Source organism: Bubalus bubalis, chromosome 11 (genome assembly GCF_019923935.1).
Source record: "Bubalus bubalis isolate 160015118507 breed Murrah chromosome 11, NDDB_SH_1, whole genome shotgun sequence".
Classification (NCBI taxonomy): Eukaryota; Metazoa; Chordata; class Mammalia; order Artiodactyla; family Bovidae; genus Bubalus; species Bubalus bubalis.
In genome coordinates, this window is record NC_059167.1 from 98,416,858 (window position 1) to 98,422,935 (window position 6,078).

A 6,078-nucleotide genomic window follows, 5' to 3' on the forward strand; every position below is an offset into this window, starting at 1 on the left:
ACCTGCGGGCATGTGGAGTGGCTGAACGCAAAACAGTGACCCAGCAGGACCTTCTGTGGATGCACAGACCTTCCTGCAGGCAGGGCCCAGCCCCTCAGCTGCCAGGTTGTGAGCTCTGGGCCGGCAGGACCCGAGCAGACATTCAGGGCTGGGAAGGAGAGGTGGCAGAGCCGACTTCTCAGCCAGAGAGGACACTGTGGCACAGAGAGCTATGGGGGGTAGGTGCTTGGGGAGGAGGGGGTCAGCAGGCCCCCACCTAGGTTAGCACCTGTCTCTGAAGCAAGGAGCCCAGCTGACTGTCAGTCCTGCAGAAGACCAGAGCTGGGCATGCCTGTGTTATTATCACTATTTTTACCATTTGTCAGTGCTGCCACCAGGTAACTGCACGTGGGAGCAGGGCCTTTGAGTCTGCTGGTGCCCACCCACGACCATTGCCAGCCCCTTAGGCTGCTCTGAGTCAGCCCAATGTCCCAGCTCCCACCCACAGGAGAGGTCCCAGCGGCTGTGCTGTCCCTGCACGTGTGGGAGGTGTTGGTGAATCAAATCAGTGAACTTTAGTCCCTCCACTGCCTGCCCAGCTGCATGGCAGATCATTTCTCATAATAACACGTGTCTAAGAATCTGTATTAGGTACATTTATGGTCACAAATAAGGCTAAGGAGAGAGTTTTTAAAAACCCCTGCTTCTTTAAAGTTGAGGCATCTGGAAAAGTGACAACATCTCACTGTCACTTTTAATACAAACTGTGTTTGTGTTAAAAAAACAACCTAGCTCACATATTCCTGATGCATCTAGTTGTGTTTTCTAAAGTTCTGGAAGAAGAGTAACATAGTCAAATGTTAACCAATGTATGTACAATTATTAACCAATGTGTGTACAATATATATATAAATTTTCCCTGAGAAAAAACTAGCTGTGGGTGAATCAGATTACCGTAAAACTTGAGGAATTTGATGGCATATTAATTGAACGTATTTCCAGTTGAAGGTTTGCCCTATTTCGCTTTTCATCTTAACTGGGACCCCACTCAGCAATTTGCATTTCATGTTCATCATTGGGGTTTCTGCTGTGCTGTAGACTCAGAGTTGAGTCTGTTCACAGACCATACTGGCTTGTTCAGTGATGGAGACTGAGTCTGCAGTGCGCTAGGTAACTGGATGGAAAGGGATAAATTTCATTAATTATCTGGAGGATTCCTGGGAGTCCCTGAATATCTGCTTTAGAAAAAAAATAACCAGAGGGCTTCTACGGCATTCACATTTTATCTAAAAACACTTCTGGATCCACTGGTGCCGAGTCCTTCATTTCCCTGTGCAGCCCCAGGGCCTCTGAGCTGTGTCAGACTGCTGTTCATGTTTGTTCTGCAGAGGTACTTGTGCTGGAGATGGGTTGGCAGTCATTGCTCTAATTTGTTCTTTAAGGAGAGTGAAGATGAAAGCTTGTTTTTGTTTAGAACCTTGGCTTGCTTTTACTTGAAACAGAGGAGAAGAAAGGCCGAAGTAATCAGGATGAGATCACAGGCAGTAATTGGTGTAGGGAATGTCTCCACTGGCCCCTCTGAAATGAGTCTTCATGGGTCAGGCCAGAGATGAAGATCAGGGTGAAATCTGCAAGACTCTTTAGCATGTTTTTATAGGAAGAGCCTGACTGGTGGGTGAAATGAAGTTTTAGTTCTGAATGACTTAGATCAAGGGTTCAAAAATCCTGTAATGGGATCAGGCTTGTACATTAAATAGAGTGAGAAGGAAGTATGGCTAATTGGAGCATCTAGGCCCTGTCCCAAGGGGAGGGCACTTGCATTAGCTCCAGCCAAGTGTCATCCAGTGAAGAATGTAGGTCCTGTGTTTCTCAATGTCACAGTTTTTCAAGAGAAGCTGGAAATCCAGCTTTTGTATATGTATTTCTGATTTATTGAATGTTAAGCAACTAATTTAAAAATGTGTTTAAAACCTTATGAGAATCATCAAAGTATATTTGCAATCAGTATGTGGCCACTAGATAAACAAGATTAACACATACTTCTTTCTACAAAGATCTATGAAGTACCTTCTATGAGCAGCACTATGGTCCTTTTTATACATTGTTGGATTAAGTTTGCTAGTATTTTGTTGAGGAATTTTACATCTATATTCATCAGAGACATTGGCCTTTACTTTTCTGTTTTGGTAATGTCTTTGTCTGGTTTTGGGGCTTCCCTGTGGCTCAGCTGGTAAAAGAATCTGCCTGCAATGCAGGAGACCTGGGTTTGATCCCTGGGTTGGGAAGATCCCCTGGAGAAGGGAAAGGCTACCCACTTCAGTATTCTGGCCTGGAAAATTCCATGGACTGTATAATCCATGGGGTTGCACATAGTCAGACATGACTGAGCAACTTTGACTTTCACTTTTCACTTGTCCAGTTTTGGTCAGGGTGATGGTGGCATCATAGAATGAACTTTGGGGGTATTCCCTCCTTTACAGTCTTTTGGAATAATTTGAAAAGGATAGGTATAAGTTCTTCTTTGTAATGTGGGTTGAATTCCCCAGTGAAGCTGTCTGGTCCTAGACTTTTGTTTGCAGGAATGTTGTTTTTTTTTTTTTAATTTTTTAAATTACAGCTTCTGTGTTACTTCTAGTGATTGATCTGTTCAAGTTATCTGTTTGTTCTAGACTCAGTTTTGACAGGCTGTATGTTTCTAGAAACTTGTACATTTCTTCTAGATTGTCCACTTTGTTGGCATGTAACTGTTCGTAGTCTTTTCTTATTATTTTTTGCATTTCTGTGCTATCATTTATTATTTCTTCTCTTTAATTTTTTATTCTGTTCACTTGGGTCCTCTGTCTTTTCTTTTTGGTGAACCTAAGAAGAGATTTGTCAATTTTGTTTATTCTTTCAAAACAGCAGCTCTTGGTTTTATTGATCCTTTCTGTTGGCTTTTTATCTCTATTTTACTTACTTTCTCTCTGATCTTAGTTCCTTCCTTTGTTGACTTTGAGTTGTTTGTTCTTTTGCTAATTCTTTTAGGTGGTAGTTTAGGTTTTTAATTTGAGTTTTTTTCCCTCTCTCTCAAAGAAGGCCTACATTGCTGTGAACTTCCATCTTAGAACTACTTTTGCTACATTCCATAGATTTTGTATTTTCATTGTCATTTGTCTTGAGATATTTTCTGATTTCCTCTTTGATTTTGTTGTTGACTCATTTTTTAAATAGCACTTTGTTTAGTTGCCACATGATTGTTTTTTCCCCCCATTTTTCTTTCTGTAGTTGGTTTCTGGTTTCATACCACTGTGATCAGTAAAGGTGCTTGAAATAAACTCCATTCTCTTAAATTTGTTGAGACTTGTTTTGTGTCCTAGGGTGTGGTTTATCCTAGAGGAAGTTCCATGTGCATTTTAAAATAATGTGTACTCTGCTTTTTCGGATGTAGTGTCCTATAGATATCAGTTAAATCCAACTGTTTCATTGTGTCATTTAGGATTTCTGTTACCTTATTGATTTTCTGTCTGGAAGGTCTATCCACTGATATCAGTGGGATGTTAAAGTCTCCTACACTGATTGTGTTCCTGTCACTTTCTCTGTTTATGTCTGTTAGTATTTGTTTTATATATTTAGGTGCTCTGATATTGGGTACATATGTGTTAATGAGTGTAATATCCTTTTCTTGTATTAACTCCTTTATCATTATATGGTGTTTATCTTTTTTATGGACTTTGTTTTATAGTCTGCTTTGTCTGATGTGATTATTGCTACCTCCACTTTCCTGTAGTTTCCATTTGCATTAAATACCTTATTTCATCCCCTCACTTTCCATCTATGTGTGTCTTTCACCCTAAAGTATGTCTCTCATAGACATTTTGTAGGTAACTTTTTGACATATTGAAATTTATGTACCAGAGGGACAGCTAGGTGGAGAAGTCCTGAATATGGGGAAAAATATTAGCTTATGAAAGAAGTTAGAGCTAGAGATACATGTTTTGGAGGCATCTTTATCATGGTGATTAAGTTTGGGAGTAGATAAAATTGTTACGTAGTGGTGGAGAAGAGAGCCCAGCTGAAGAAAAACTTTGGGAAATACCATGATTAGGATGTCAGTTAGAGATTTTCCTGCAAATAGAGAATCAGAGGGAAAAGTCAAAAAGAAAGGCATAGTAACATTTCCAAAAGCAGCTAAGGGTCAAAGACACTAGGGATCCAAGAGAATCTTAAAGAGCCATCAAGAACTCCCCAGTGCATGGCTTCAGTTGGGTGGAGGTAGAAAGCAGAAGTCAGGGTGCAAATATATTTAACAGTAAGTGGGTGATGAAGAATTAGCAATAAGCCATAAAGGAAACTTTTTATAATTTGGGCAGGAAGAGGAAAAAAGAGGGCATAAGTGAAACAGCACCGATGAATACCGATGGAATATAATGGGGGCAGGTGATGTTCTGAAGTGCTGCTTGAGGATGTGGTTTCCCATATGTGGTTGTACCCAGGCGTTTCCCCGACTTAGGCAGCTCCAGCCTTGGAGTATACATGACACTCAGGGAAAGGCTGCTGTAATAGACTAAAGATTTCTTAGAATAGCATCAATAATTTTGGGTGAATTTGAGGCTCCCTGGTTTCAGGACTAGAGAAAACCCTCCTGGTTAAGGAAGAAGGAGAGTGGAGGGGAAACAAAGGGTTATATAAACATTATATTTCTGAGAAAGGGGCCCTGCTCTCTGCATCTCTGTGATGGTTAATTTTACATGTCAACTTAGCTAGGCTATGGTGCCAAATTATTTGTCAAATAGCAGTCTGGATGTTGCTGTGAAGACATTTTTAAAGTTGTGGTTAGTTAATAGACTTTAAGTAAAGCAGATTACTCTCTGTGATGTGGGTCGGCCTCATCTAATCTGTTGAAGGCCTTAAGAATGAAGACTGGAGTTTCCCAAAGAAGAAATTCTGCCTCATAGATTGCAACATAGAAACCCTGCCTAAGTTTCTAGATTTTGGACTTTAGACTGCAAGATCAATTCTTACCTCAATTTCTAGCTTGCCTATAAATGTGGGGACTTGACAGTCCCCACAATCACATGATCCAAACCCTTAAAAATCAATCAGTATATCTCTTTGCTCTTCTGTATGTATGTACGTGTGTGTAGATAGATGGCTAGGCAGACAGATACAGAATATCTGTCTATATCTTTATCTATCTAATGATATTCTCCAGAAAACCCTTACTAATACATGATTCTTAAAACTTTTATAGTTCAGGGAGTCTGAGAGCAAGGAAAACTTTCCTAAGACCCCAGAAAACAAATGATAACTGACGTGAGTGAAGTCGGAATGACAGAGACAATGGTGAATTAGGGACCCAGGCTCCTTCTAAAAGGAGTGATGTCTTCTCAACCCCAGGCAAGGGTTGCCATTTGGGCATGGAGTCTGGTGTTATTAGACAATGTGATTAATTAAGAGAAGCCAAAAATCTGAATTATTGTGAGAAATTACAATAGAAAGGGTTTTGTAGAAGAGGTAGTTTTGAGCATTCCCACAGAAGTGCAGTCTACACTGAAGTGTAGGAAATACTAAGTTTGAAGCCATATAAAATAAGCACAAATCCCCCTTTATACCCAAGGACCTCCCTACCCAAAGAGGAAAATAGGTCCCATGAGTTTGAGCCTCTTTGAAGAAAATAAATAAACTTAACTTTGGTCAACTGAGGCATGTGTTTTTATTTAATCACCAAATGTTTCCTTTTTTAAAAAAAGTGAATAGGGCTCACCTTTCCATCAACTTCATTTCTGTCATTTTAAAAAATCCTGTCAGATATATTTTAAGAAGTCTTTGAATGAATGGCGTTTCTTGAAGGCAAGGTAGCTTCCTGAAACTTCAATCGAAGTTATTTCTGGCTTGGTACTTTCAAAGGGCATCAGAGCTCACAAAGCAGAAAGAAGAAGGAACAAACAACAAAGGTGAAAAGCAAGCCCTTGCACGTAGGAGGCAGGCTTGCATGGAACATGCGATTATGTGGCAGGAGGTATGGATATGAATCACAAAATTGTATAGCAATTTTTTCCTAGGAAAAAAAGTTCAGTGAAACAGACCAACCTATCATTGAAAGTGACATAAATGCTGGTT